The 15,938-nt window shown below is 37.6% G+C and overlaps 1 protein-coding gene across 1 annotated transcript in view; it reads right to left on the reverse strand.

Annotated features, from left to right (window-relative positions):
* Positions 1 to 15,938, reverse strand: part of sfxn5b (sideroflexin 5b) — a 341,220-nt gene that overhangs the window by 221,771 nt on the left and 103,511 nt on the right. The gene's annotated exons all lie outside the window — the stretch shown is intronic.

The raw sequence follows: 15,938 nt of genomic DNA on the forward strand, positions 1-15,938 counted from the left end.
ACCCCATCACTTGTAGTTTTATGAACAACTTTATAGTGAGAGTGGCACAATTCGGTTCATGGCCTTTGTTAGGGTCACGAGGCCATGAGCCCTGATGCGTTGCTCTCAAAATTAGGTTGCTCTTTATACTATAAGTGATGCTGGAGTTTTGATCTCTTTCGCTCTTTTTTCACTTCTCAATCCACCTTGCAAGTGGGAGAATTTTGGCCAGAAATGCATACTCTGCAAAGAAATAGGCCCTGTAAGCATTTAACAATAAAGCATTTTACTTCAAAGCAAGAATAGCATTTTAGTTGTACTGTGCATAAAAAGCTGTTAGTCATATCCTTAGATGCAAAAGTGAAACATAGTGATGTATCTTCCAGCAACTTCCAGTGGTTGATTTTTAAATAGTAGTGCAGTCCTTGAAGACCTCTCATAATACAGCCTTGGTAACAATGCCATGGAAAACATTTGAAAAGGTGACTCATGTATAATGTATTAATAGAAAAGGTGTTATTGAGGCCCTAGGTTTTTACTTATGAACAAGTATGGAAGATTGGATGCAATAGCTCAACTTTAACATCACTTGATATACAGATAACATCTGTTAGTATAGGTCATGGATTGTACTTTATATACAGTATATGATATAGGGTTATTAAAGTCAAGAGCAATATATGAGATACATCATGTAACACGGATGATACTCTGATGCACTACAGATGCACTCTTCACAGGAATTTACAGCAATCATCTACCTTCATGTGTAATCTGTCACTTATTGTGTCAGCTTCCTCAGACAAACATCACATGCATTGCAGCGAATGAATTTGCATTGCCCAACGTCTCTTTTCCACTCAACTAAAATCTGTCTTGTATCAAATTGCCCTGCGTAAGAAGATATTTTAAGAGGCAAATTAGTTCCAATTATCACCTCTTTTTACCAGATTCTCACTTTATATCTTTTGTTTTTCTTCCTCTCACCTCTCTGTGTGGGAACACATGCAGAGTTAGAGTGCAGAGTTAACCAGCACTTACTTAAAAATCTCTTCATTTAATGCTTGAACTTACTAGTTCAAGAAGAGGGCAACATTCTTTTGAAATGAATGAAATTCTTTCTTTGAGTTTGGTATTCAAGAGGCTGATATAAAAGGTAAGTGGCCAAGTAAGGTCAGGTTAGTGACCTCTGAATGATGAAGATAAAGGTAGATTTACAGTTTGGTGAAGCTCAACAATGAACTGATGTAAAGGCTGGAAGAGAATTTAAATTGGTCAGCAAGGCAAACCTTGTGGTGATTTATATTGTCGCTAAAGGAACATGAAGAAGGGTATCTATGCCACAGAACAGAATTTCATCAAAATTGATACCAATTAGGGCTGCAACTAATAATTATTTTCATTATCAATTAATCTTACAATTATTTCTCAATTGTTTGGCCTAAAAATGTCAAATTAATGTGTGTAAAAATGTGAACAAATACACATTTTTCTCAAGTCCAGGGTTAGGTCTTCATATGTCTTGCTTTATCCAACCAACAGTCCAAAACCCGAACATATTTAGTTTCCTGTCACATAAGACAAAGAAAATGAGCAAATCTTTACATCTGAGAAGGTGGAACTAGATAATGTTTGGTATTTTTGCTTGAAATGGCGACATGATGAATCAATTAATGTTCGGTAAAAAAATAAAGATGCATGTATTATAATACATGATTGCATGATTACAGTAAATGAGTAATAACATAAACAACTGAGTTGTAGTTGTACAGGCTCTCAGATAGGTCATGAGACTCAAGGGAGATGTGTGTTATCCCTACCCATGATTCCCACAAAAATACAGTACAGACATTAACCCTTTACAACAAGTTAATTTAAGTTTGCATTGGACTATATGAAAATCTGAATTGTTATGTGATTATTGCCGTTGGCTATTACAGTCTCATCTTCTTGGTTCAAGCCATTACACAGAAGGGAGTCCAGCTAGAAACAGTGAAAAATGCTTCTTCAGAAAATCTGCTTCTTGTTAATTACCTCAGTTGAGTTTGTTACTTCATTATATTTGTCTAATGTCTGGAACACAAATTATGGTATGGTAATATGCGAGAATGCATGAAATATAGCAATTTTAAAAGTGGAGACCAGTAATGTATATCGTGTCGTGCATTCTTACATATCATGTCATGACATATCAGGACATGATTAACAGTTTTAACACTAACAAAGACCATTTTGTGAAGTCATGCCTTCCTCTGCAGCTTCATACAATCGGCTCTGGGCAGTACACTTATCTCATTATGAACAAACATTTCAAACTTTCAGTCTCTACCCAGCTGGATATATTCAGAGCAAGTTTCCGCGTCTGATCTATGTGCCGAAATCTAATCAGACAACCATACCGGATGAGATATTCATTGGGACAGTTTTTCATTTAATCTGTCTCTGGGAATTGAAATGACCTGGCATCACATGGTTTGTCCTGTCACATGATAACAAGCACCCCCATTATATAATTAATTGGCAGTGGACTCCTCTAAGTCATAGTTTAGGAGTAAGTTCACTTTTGATTTCACTAGTGCAGTGCAACCTGTATAGTTTGCTATTATTCAGAACTCAGAATCTCTCCAGGGTTTTGATTTACAATGATTTCCACACATTGTTCTCAAAACACAGTATTGCTTAATGTACTTTTAAGAATAAGATCCACTTAGAATAAGATCTAAGTGGATAACTGGGCTCCTTGTCTCAGTGCTCCACAGTATTCCTAAAATTATATTTGACTACATATATTTCACTTTTGTTTGATTCTTACTGTATGTTATTCAGGGGGATGATATACTCTGTTTACTGCAGATGAATCTACAGCTTTGTATTTCAAATATCATTCGCATGTGGTGCAGATTTCCAGCTTCACAACAGCATACTCATATTTCTCCATTATAAACTGAGGATTTAATGAATAAGTAACCTGAAAAAAGTTATGTAGGCCTGTTTGTCCAAGTATGACGATTGTTACTTGACATTTTCATTAGTATCCACTGTCCAGATATGGCTGCTACTGGAAAGCCTAATCCCAATGGAAGAGTCTGGGATGAGGGTTTGAATGCTTCAGAGAGAAAGAGTGTTCTCTACCACAATCAATTTCTCAAATTTGTTTTTTCTTGAATGTGGATGGAGGTCTAGATTAATATTTTAACACATACCTGGGTCATAAACTATATCAAAATGCTATATTTTTCACAAGGTAAAAATATTGATTGTTCAATTGTTGTTAAAATGACAGAATCCTTAAATTGCATTAATCATTATTATTATTGCAGTACTAGACATCCATTAAGCTTAGAAAATGGATGAAAAACTCCATACATAGTTTAGCTTTATAGTAGGTCTCAAAAGCTGAATCCATCTCAAAAGAAAATCAGGTTAATTATTGTCATGACAACAAGACCCTTTTATAACCAAACATCTAGAACTCTAGAACATCACAACCTTGAATTCTGTGGTGTCACTGCTCCCTGAAAAGTCCAGCTTGATGCAACTGACAAACTTCAACGATCCAGTTTTTGTACAGAAGCTCCCGAAGAAACTCTTCTTAAGGTAAGACTTGCATTAAATGTAATGTTTGCTGTGTGATGCAGTTTGGTCGTTGGATATTTGCTCATTGCAGCAGGGTTTGTTTGGTTTTTTTTGGCCTGTTGCAGCTCCTGTTGCTTGTTGTGAACATAATTTATTTTCTGCATTATGCATCTTTATGTAGCATTTTACTTCATTTGCACTTCACACTATCATATAATCTTGTTGGTCAGTGGTTTGTATAGTTGTTTGTAACAGTTTATTACCTTTAATATGATATGAGTGGAGTTATGCTTAAGTAACATTAGTGCTTGGCTGCAGCAGTCCTATCATCTCACCGTCAGAAGTTATATGCACATGGGATTATTGTCATCAAAGTTTTTTGCTGAAGTGATTTGGCATTAAAACAACATTGTCCTTGATGATGTCTTATGTCTGTTTGTGCTGTTGGATGAATGTGTCCATTAGCAGTGATTTATGGACAGCAAATCTGTGGTGCTTTAGCAGTAAACATAATAATTGATTACACTACAGTATTGTTTACGATACAAACTTATGGTATAACTGGTAAATTGCTACTACAGTAAACAGTACAATATATAGTGCCCTGGGAGTTGAATGGGTACTGCTGGTGATGGTCCGCTATAGATGCCCAACAGCGTCTCACCTGACTGACTTGACCGTCTGTGTGGTGTTAATAGGTGCAAACAGACATGCTGAGACCTTTAGGAGCCTTGCACTACTCTGGTGAAGCTCCTTGTTGAGGTGAAAAAGGTGACTTGCGACAAACATTGGATTTTTATCAAAACGTAAAGCACTTATTTATTTTCACATGCCTGACATCCACATGAATATATTACTCAATTAGTATTACTTGGTGTGCACCAAGCCATCACGGATAAATCCCTGCCAATAATTTTGTACAGGTAGTGAAGCAATAAGGCTCATTACTGTGCCCACCGCTGGCTGCATGCCTGCAGGACACAGCAGCCAAGTGGACAGATAGCGTACAAGCTGTGCTCATCCACTTAAAAAGTAAACAGAACATGATCTTTTGACTTTTTGGGAAGATTTGTGTTCTTAAAGCAACTTGCAGCTCTTGAGTATAACTTGCTTTTAAATGTAACTGCACAGTTCATAGAGTTAATCACAATGCAGTATTCATGTGGAGATTCAGGAAAACAGTTGGCAGGGAATGACCTTACTTAGCTTTGTCCAGGCTTTCACCTGCTCTCTGCAATATTAGCTATGAGATCAGTTCCATATTCCAACATGAATCTAGAGGTAATACTTGCCTCAATCTGATGTTTTGTTTGTTCTTTTCCATGATGACATTATACTCTTTGTGACACCTGTCAGCTGTGATCCAATATTATGTGTGCAGATAAATTTGATAAGAGTGTGTGAAAGTCTACAAGACACTGTAATAGCCATATTTTGGAGAAAAAAAAACAAAGACGACAGATAGTCAGAACTAGTCAAGGATGTGGAGACAAAACAGGTCATACAAGTACAGGAGATGAGGCAGGATCGGTACCTTTGAGGACACAGTCAGGTGTTTCTCTGTCATTATGAAGTCAAGCCTTCATAATGACATATCAAGGTTAGAATTTTATCACATTGGCTCGCTATTGACATGCGTCTTCACTCGGTTGGGTTAAAAATGCATGCATACTTTACAGAAACCTTACATGTATTTCATGACTCCATCCTGCTTCCACTGAGAACACAATATATGGACCTATGTTTTTATCTACCTACCAGTGCCCTTTTTATAACCATAAGATACAGAACTTTACAGACAGACACACTTATATCCTGGGCCATGAGATCATGGTCAATTTCTGGTTTATTTGGGTCAAAGAGGGTGTCTGAAAGTGTGTCTGACCCAACTGAGCTGAGAATCCTGCTGGTTAAAAAACAATATGCCTCCTTGGTCCTCAGATGAAATGTATGAATTAATTTCCCTAAGAGTTGTGACACAGTTGAACCTGGGATCTAAGAGAGAAAATGTATTATTTAGGCAGACACTAAGTTTGCACATACTAGTGACGAAAGAAAGTTGATCATATAATCACATAGTCTGGCAGTGATCAGCAGAGGTTTGAGACACATGAAGGCCACAGTGCATCTTTTAAGGTACTCTGATAAGGAATGGTGTTCTGAAGAGGTCAGAGGTGCTTCGGAGTTAATGAGCAACAATTAGGCAATGAGTGACCCTGGATTGTGTTGCCAGAGATGTTACTGCTCTGTCTCCAGCAATCTAGTTTTAACAGGATAGAGACCACAGCGAGACGTGAACTGTGAGCTTCACAAAAATGGGGACATAATGACACAGATAGGTGACATATTTTCTGGTTGAGCGGGCCTGAGGCAGCGAGGCAGCACTAATAAGGTGACAGGGAGAACTTGGATCAAGGTAGTTTGGCTGTTAGAGACTATTCAGTAGCACAGAAATGTTGAAGAAGTTGCTGACCAGTTTGTAACACTAAAGTCTTTTGTCCATAACATACAAAGGAAATTAGGTTATTAGGTTTGGTTGTCATTAAATGCTTTATATAGAGGCCTCAATTTCCTTTCAGAAGACAGTAAAATACATGCTTGCAAGGATAACATAAGCACTGAATTATGCAAAAGAATAAATATTTCAGGACTGTAACTAACAATTGTTTAATCGGTTGGTCTAAAAACTGTGAAATAGTGAAAAATGGACATGACATTTTCCCAGAGCCAAAAGTGATGTCTGGAAATGTTCCAGTCTGTCCAAACAACAGTCCAAAACCAGAATATATTCAGTTTACAATGACGCATTTGAGAAACTGGAACCAGCAAATCTGATACATTTTTGATTGATTTTTCTTAATAGATTATTTAAGCAATTAATTGATATGAAAATTGTTCATTCTCAGTCAGGTGACATCAATTAATCGGCTAACCTTTTCAGCACCAAAATATTAAGTAATTTAATAAAATATTTCTTTCTTCTTCATAGAGTATTGCTTGATTTACAAGCATAACACATTTCGGTATGATCCTATTTACATATTTTATCATATAAAGGAGCTTTCTTCTTCTTTCAGGTGTTAATTTCATTCTGTTTGCAGTCTGACAAATGCTGAAGTAAGTCTTAATAAATGACATTTGCATTTGCCATTTTCCTCCATGGTCTGTATGAAACTTGACATTTCTTTTATAAGTATGTTTGAGCCCCTGTGTAGACTCTCAGTATGTGTCCCCAGGGGTTGCCATGACTGCAGAGAGCCTCAGTTACGGCAGGTTGCTGAAAGTGCTCCTAACGCCAGACCTCCTATAGAGACGGCTGCAAGAGAATGCCAACGCAAAAGACACATAAGATTACTCTCAGTGAGTGCACTAACCAATAGTTTGATGTCAGTGACAGCAACACTGTTGCAGCTGAATTGTAAACAGCAGCTGTAAAGGGAGGTAAGACCTTTATGTTCTATGTACTGCTTGTCTAAAGCATTAGGGGGCAGTATCGCCTCAGGTCAGAGTCTCTCCCAAAAGCCTGTTACTCAGAGGACCTGCACTAACTAGAAATGCTTAATTTCTGCTTTTTTTTCTTCAGTTTTTAATAAAAGCACATGAGTTAAGTAATGTTTTGAACTGAATAAGAAGATAATAATAAGAAGAAGATATGCTAATGATATTGTTGCTGTCATACTGACAAAATGACTGCAGCCTTAAGTGGTACTGAACATTTTGCTAAGCACATAATGACTACTAAGCGTAGTTGATTGTGTCAGGTCCTCGACTGATTGCTATGCTTTGCGTTTTGATTGCCAATTGCTCCCCTCACACTGGCTTTCATTTCATACATACCTCCACTTAACCAGAGTGTGCTTTTTCTTTGGTCAACATTATTTGTGGAAAATCATAATAATATTTTCTTAAAAACATTGAAAATGGGCTCAAAATTGGTAATACTGATTAGAGCTCAAATCATTTGACAATTTTCTCAAATGTAAAGAATTGTTGCTTTTCTTTGATATGATAGTACAGTAAAATTAATATTTTGGGCTTTTAGACTGTCAGACGAAATAAGACATTCAAATATATCACCATAAGCTTTGGATAAATATAATGGGTATTTTTGCAGTTTTCTGATATTTTATGAAAAAACTAATCAATCAATAAATCAAGAAAATAAGTGGCAGATTAATCCATAATCAAAACAATTGTTAATTGCAGCTCTAATATTGATATCTCGGCATATCTGGTTTTGAATGCATGTTTGGAATGTAATTATAAAAGGAAAATACTTCAGAATGAAAGGAACAATAACGGTAAAATTTTGCGCATGCTGATTTTCACCTTGTGTTGTTTTGGGAAAAGATGAAAAGAAAGAATGCAAAGGTGGTTTTCTCAAGGCTGACTGGATCAGGTGATAAGCTGCCATTGGGCAGGTGTTGGCTTGACTTACATCTGGAACTAAAGCTGTTGAAAAGTTGTTCAGCAGATGTCTGCAGGAAAAGGCAGAGACAGAAAGAGAACATGCCAACCTCTAGCCCATATCTTTGCCCATGCAGAGACTTTTCTTCAGGGCAAATTGCTGCTTGTTCTAGTCTGAACGGCTTTATTACAATGAGAGTGACTGAGTGAGGGCATGGCTGGTATCAGAGGTGGATGTGAACTGACATCCTCATACACTCAACCCACCAGCCTGTTGCCTTCAGAACGTCTCATTTAGCAGCAGAGCAGAAATACAGACAGAAATGCTCTGAAAGATTACTGTCAGGGAATTGGTCCAAGGTCAACCCTTTGAAGCATTGGGATTGTGTGTTTTTGTGCACATCTGTATGCATGTGTGTGCGCAGAATGAGTGTATATATCAGAGAGTGGACATCGACACAGTATGATGTGTAATGGGGTTTTTAAACAAGTTTAGTTCTGTAAAGTCGAACAATATGCTGGATGATTAATCACATCCCAAGCCCTTTTCACAAACTTTGTAATGGAGTGGTTTAACGGATGTTAGACTGGGAATCCTCGCTTTGTCATTCAAGAGTCACTGTGTCACAGAGTTGTGGGGTTTTTTTATCACCAGGTCATCCAATTAATTGCACCAGAGGCTATGCTTCTATTGCCTCTACTTGCCTTCTTTCTTTCAAAACATAGCACCCGCTAATTAAATCCCACGGGCCTAGAAATAACCATGGGTGAAGAGTTTCGTTTAATTATTGCACTTCAACTTGACTTGAGTTTTCTGTTTATAGGACCTGTCTACATTTTCTCAATTGCAGTTTCAAAGAGAGAAAATCTGAAGATACCTGTCAAATGTATTCATTTGGTCCATCCTCAAATGTACTGAGCTTTAACACGAAGCAGAAGAACCACAGCATGCGTTACCAGTTTTGTTTTTCTTTGCCTTAAACCAAAGGTTAATACTGAAGGGGTCGGACAGTTCATCCTAAAACATAAGGATGTTGTACTTACTGTATTCTCAAGCAAAAATACGGCGATTGGCAGGCTATTTCTCTGAAATATGCTGAGTAGGGTGAACAAGTGAAAACTGTGATCCCTTTAATATTATTGTACCCAATTAAGTCATGAAAGTAAAGATTTACATGAGGCCAAGAAGAGGCATTAGAAAAGAGTTTTTACTTCCGATGTAACTCCACAGAAGGCTGCCGAGTTTCTGAGATTTTGTACACTGAATTTCTTGAGGTCACCAGCTGCACATACAGAAACTGTGCAACACTGACTCACTGTAAAGCCACTGTGGGTGAAGGCAGTTTAATGTCTAAACTTTAATGCAAAATCAAAGCTTCAAAGTCTACATTCACCACAACACCTTAATTTATGTTCCATTTAAATCAGTGTTACTTTTGGGTTATCTTTTTTGATTGATTATTAGAAATCTTACCATTATTACCATTGTTATTATGTGTTATTATGCATGTATGGTTTTTAAAATGCAGTCCAAAGTGCCCATATTTCAAATTCAATTCTTACACAATAATTCCCTTATGTAAAACAGCTGTCCTGCAGAGATTATGGGGCGGCAGTGACTTCATGGTGGTGGGACATGATTTAAGCCAAGGGATGATTGGGGGTGGCATTTTTGAAATGTCAAAAGGGGTGAGAAGAGCAAAGCTGCCAGCTGGCTTATCTGTAGTTCATCCCTGTACTGTAGTATCACACTATCAGGGGTATAGATTTCATTTCAGCGGGGTTTTGTGTCAGGGAATTGGGGGTGGGTATTTCCTGCCGCTGCTGTTGTGGACACAATAGAGAATACCAGAGAGACCATGTCTTTGTTTATGCTGTAACTGCACTTTCAGATAAAAGTAGCATTATGTGTAATTCAGAATCTCTCTTCAAAGTCAATGTGTAGCAGAATAACCAATAACCAGAGGCTGAATCCACCTCCTATAGAGATACTTTTCTACTATATGCCTGCATTATATTTGTTATGTTCCTCCAAAATATTATTGACAACCTGCCCTGTGTTGGTTTTAAGCTATTATCAAGAAGTATACGTTTTCAAATCTTCATATCCTTGAGATGACGAACTGACATTGGATACTTTATTTTCTAGGTATTATAAGAATATTGCATCCTTATCAACAGACATGAACATTGATATTGGACAATTCTGCAAAACAGTATGTGTGGTACGGTTAAAGCTGCTCTTATCAGTATTTTTATATTAACAACAGATCAAATAACTACATGTAATGTGAAAGGTGATGCTTGTAGTGAAGTGAAACCAAGAAGAGATCACTCTGACTCTGTAGTTCCCCTCAGTTCTACGGAGGATTTGAGCCTCTTTCAGCTCATTGTTTATGGTTTTTCGAACCACATCTTACCATTATGGTCCACTCTCACCGCTCCCATCAGCGTTGTTTCTAGCTGCAGCAAGCAGCTGTTTTCTCTGATAAAACCAATTATATGCAACCTGCCCAGCATCAAACAGCAGACAGACAAAGTTTGCAACTAGCTGATGAACATAGTGGAGGATTTAAGCTAAAGAGCTGGATATTTCCCTTATGAGTTAGTGGTCGAGGATAGACTGTAAAAGTTTACAGGCTAGCACAGCCCTAGTCTGCTGGATGTGTAAATTAGCAACTGTTTGCTAACACGTTTGCCATATCAACTTTATATGGTGATAATGTGTCACTGTTGTGTTTACAGCTTGTTGCACTGCCCCAAGTGGCCAAAAGAAATTACCCTTACATTCTGCTTCACCAGATAAAGGGCACATTACTCTCTGCATTGGCAGTGGACGTAAATTTATGAGGTACAGAAATGTCCAATATGACCCTAATTCCTAGGGATACTGGTCTAGAATATTGCCACATTTTTCTCCTTTGAGGCACTAAATCATGTTTGCATGTTACTGTGATTCTGAGTCTTAGCACTGTATACAAAGTGTCAACCAGCTCACCATGAAATATTGTGGCAGTAATTGTGAAAGTGCATCTGGAGGAGGGGCATTTACTCAGAAAATGGTCTCCACAGGGAGAATTTCAAGTATCAAGCAATCTAGTGGGCTCCCATGAGGCCACAATTGGGGCCCATAGGGGTAAAGGCAAGTGAAAGATTGGTGAATAGTGGGCAGTCATTACTGTCCAGCTGCTCCCACTCTGACACTGTCCCACTCAGGGAGATGAAGGCATCTTGCACTGTGCAGATGCTCACAACTGTAACAACAATTCATACACATGGAGACTTTAGTGTAGATGCATACAACAATATGCTCACATGCAAATATACACCTGTAAACTCAAAACACATGCATACATTACTGTAGGTACACCGAGTCTTCTTCCTGTCAGAAAACAAAAGGTAGAATAAGAGGCAGGGAAAAAAAACACCTTTAAAAGACAGATTTGTCCATGTGTGTTCATGCACACTCACACAGACACAGATATGCATGGACACACAATTTACAGACACAAAAACAGATGTCTGCAGACATACGCCTACATGCTTCACACACATATGCATGAACATGCAGACTTCCATACAAACACAGATGTGAGCAGACAAACATGAACATATGCATACATCTGGAGGAGTATACTTGCAACAAAATATGGAACACTGGTTTCTGCAGCTATTCATGGAGGCACTTGTCAAAGATTGAAAGGCACATGTACAAATAGCTGTCTCCATGAATGGGGCAGTTGGAAGAGGGTGAGGAGGGATTATCATCATATCAAACAAAACAAACACTCCTCACATAATTAAACATTAACCCAAGAGAAGTCTACTTTACAAAGAACATTCAAAGCAATGTCTATACCTCTAGTTTAAAACAGGATATCCACTTTTTGCAGAAAGGATTATAAATGTCACACTGCAGTGTAATAACGACTTTGCATTAGATTTGCCTCACTGTGAGGACTGGACAGCAGGACCCGACTCTTGGAGGGAAATACAGTGATGCCCTTCAGACAGATTATTAGTACTGAGATACACTGATTAAAAACCACACTGAGTAAACAAGCCCCCTTTCTGAGGATTACAGGCTCCAAGACAGTGGCACAGTGTGCAGACACAAGTTTGAGTTATTTCACATGGGTATTTTTTCAACAGTTATAACCTGCTGCATATTACTTTTGGTTATTATAGTGAACATTGTTATTCATATTAATTTTATCCTGTTTGCCACATTTCTAAATAGGCTGAAGGCAATTTCAGCTGGTAGTATTGTTGATGCTTATGCAGATGTAGATATGTGCTCCAGTGTGTCTCAAGTCATATTTCAATCATGCTGTATTTAATTTTTAAGGGAAAGTGTCATGATCCTCTACATAAAAACTTAACGCTTTCCTAAAAAATTTACATACGAATAAGAGATTGTGCAACAACACCAAATTGTTTTGCTTCAGCAGAAAAATTGGAGTGAGGAGTCTGCTATATTATCATCACTACTTATTTTTTACCAGTACATGTTTGATTTATATTACAGTGAACACTGGATAGGTTTTGTTTGTGATTGCAGTTAGTTTTAATCACACCTATCACTGGAAGTGAAATCATGTTGCAGCTACTTACAAGTCATTATGCTGGAGAGGAAAGCAGTGAGAAAATTAAGTCGACATATGTCACAGGCCTTGGCTGTACTTTGTTGCAGTGTTTACAGCAATTAGTGGGAGGAATCAATTTCAATTCTTCCGTGCAAACACAAGGATTGGAGGAAATGGGAAAAAAACACATGAACGGCATGGAGTCTGGAAATACAAGTGGTGAAAGTGTGTTGATATGTTGCAGGTAAAATGATCGTGTGGTAAATGGTAAGAGGTTTCAACACCCTAGAGCAACATTTGATTGTTCTTATTGATCGGTGTTGGATTCAGAGCCACCATTGGGTAGAAACTGCGGTGAATGGAGGGCCGAGGGCAATGGGGGTGAGTGAATCCAGGTGATAGTTCTTAATGCATAAAAGTTATTAAAAACACACACACACGAGGCATAGGGTATTAGAAGGGAATGAGGCAAAGAGAGTAGCAGTGGGAGACATTATAGTTATTGTTTTGTTTTGTTTTTTTCCGGATATTCTATTTTTCCAGTTCACAAGTCAATTCCTCCATCAAGCAATGATAACATAAATAAGCAGTGCACCATCTTTGCTTCAAAACTACATAAGTTGTTTTACCTCGTGGACAAACTAAAACACCAAATCATATTAAATCTTAAACAGATTTGTGGGAAGCAAATCAAAGCCCGCACAGGTTGTTGTCATAAATATTTAAAAATCCTACACCTCGCAACATCGGTTCATAGTAGCATCATACCATGAAATATCCAGTGAGTGGTGGGGTTTACAAATATCAACCATGTGGATTTAAAACATGATGCTTTAGTCATAGTCAGATATGCATACATGTACAGTTCAGATAAAGGTTGCAGAACATACAGTGTAAATGCTTGAAATTGCTGTCTGATGTCCAGACTGCATGTACTCGGAAAGTTACACGTTTTTTTTTTTGTTCTTCAGGCTCTGTACTACAGGTCATTTAATTTGAAATAAAATAATGGATACTACTTTTAAGTGCAAAGTCTCAGCTTTCATTTGAGTAGGTTTATGTCAATATAGAAAGAACTGTGTGGAAGATATAGCCCTTTTAACACACAATGCCCACATTTTGGGGGTTCAAACATAATTGGACAGATAGACATGAAGTCAAATTAGCAAAAATGTGTTTTTCTTCATGTTTTTACAGTTAAATATTTGGGCTTCACTGAGCAGAATAATGTATGTGTTGTGAGTTTGACACATTGCTGAAATCCAAAAGTTTCTCTGTGTTCACTGAAAATCTGATTTTAAGGGGCGGGTCTACACGCATGATTTGTGACATCACAACTGGTTTGGAAGCCAATCCTGGTTCAATATTCAACTTAAACAAGTTTGATGTGGAAATTTGAAGCATCCAGTGCACAAACACTAAGAATAGACTTTTTAATGATGTATGAGACATCTTGTATCCAGCACTTAAACTTTTGAAATTATATATATTTGCATATTCATAGCTTCTGGATTTTTTAATGAGGGGGAAGGTGAAGATGCTATTTTAAGGTTTTTAATATGGTAATTATACTTTTTTGTGTAAAACACATATCAGACACACATTATTGTATCAAGCAGAGTGTTTTTATTTGTCTTAACACATATCTATCTGGAGGGGATTTTTAATAATTTGTGGAAAATCCTTTGCAGTCAATTACTGCTCGAAGTCTTCAACCCATAGACATCGGCAGACGCTTTGTATCTTCCCTGGTGATGCTCTCCCAGGCCTTCACTGTAGCTCTTGCTTGTTATGGGGTCTCTCTGCCTTTAGTCTGGTCTTCAGCAAGTGGACTGTAGTTCGATCTGACTGAGATCAAGTGGCTCACTTGGCCGGTCAAGGATATTCCACCTCTTCACCCTGAAAAGCTCTTTTTTTGCTTTGGCTGTATGGGATCATTGTCTTGCTGAATGATGAAATGTGGTCTAATGAGTTTTGATGCATTTGGCTGAATGTGAGCACACAGAATGCCCCTTATATCTCTGCATTCATCCTGTTGCTTCAGTCAGCAATGAAACCATCAATAATTGTTGTGTTTGCCAGTTCCATTGGCAGCCATACATGCCCAAGCCATAACAAAAGCACCACCATGTTTGACAGATGAGGTGATGCTTTGGGTCCTGAACTGTTGCTTTTTTTCCACACTTTCCTCTTTCCACAGTTTTTATAGAGGTTGATTTTTGTTTCATCAGTCCATAGAACTTTGCTCCAGAACTCTATCAGTTACTTTTTGTATGTTTTTGTGAACTGCAACCCCTCTCTGTTTTTGAGGCTTACCACTGATCCACAAGACTTGTGCTCCTCGGTCTACCAGCTCGTTTGCTATCTTCTCGTTTTCCTGTTCACACCTGCTTTTTTAGAATATACCCAACTGTTACTTTTGACAAACCTTTGATATCTCTCTGATATATTTTTCTCTTTATTATCTTCTTCACTTTCATGGTCACCTCTTTACTCCGCATATTGACAGACAACTCCACCTCAATCTAAATGGCAAATCTGAGCTATTTTGTGCCTGAACTAACATTGAAACACCACACAGCTGAAGCATTTATTGGCAAGATTGCAACTACTTTTGAACCCTTGTGTGAACCCCTATGTGTTAAAAGGGCTATATCTTATATACAGTTCTTTTGACAGTGATGTAAACGTACTCAAATTAAATCTGAGACTTGGCACTTTAATGTAGTATTCATTATTTTATTTCAAATTGTATGTGCTGAAGCACAGAGCCTGAAGAATGAAAATATTTATTATCGGGATTGTAGCAGATAATGAGGTCTGATTCCTCTAGCTGATAAAGGTGATAATTAATTAACAAATAATTCATTATCACTTTTGCATGTAGGGACATTCAGTCTTGTCTTCTCTTGTTAATTTTTGTAACATTTTTGTGACTAGATGCAAATACTGCCTCTACAACCATGTTTATTCATTTCGTTCTGTTCTGTAGCATGCTTTGTTTTCATATTTGTGCTGGCAAGGCGTGAATGAGACTCGACAACAAATAATAATAAACAGTATTTCATATACAGCGTCTGTGCGGGGTGCTATTATTTTTACTTGAAATGTCAAATGTTCTTGACATAAGACTGATCAAAAAGTTATTATTTTCTTATCTGTTCTCTGTGGTTTCTGATGTTAAAGGCTTTTTTTCCTGAAAACCGTTGTGAATTATACAACAACTGGACTCCTAAGTGTTTATACAAAGGGTAGGTTATCTATGATTTACTCACTTGCACCAGTGTTTGACATTGCTACAACACCAAGACAAGTGGTGTTCATTTTTACTTATTTTGTGTTATACGTGGCCTGTAGACAGAAGAAAACGTTGGCATTGAATGTTTCTGC

This window comes from Thunnus thynnus, chromosome 9 (genome assembly GCF_963924715.1).
Source record: "Thunnus thynnus chromosome 9, fThuThy2.1, whole genome shotgun sequence".
Lineage (NCBI taxonomy): Eukaryota > Metazoa > Chordata > Actinopteri > Scombriformes > Scombridae > Thunnus > Thunnus thynnus.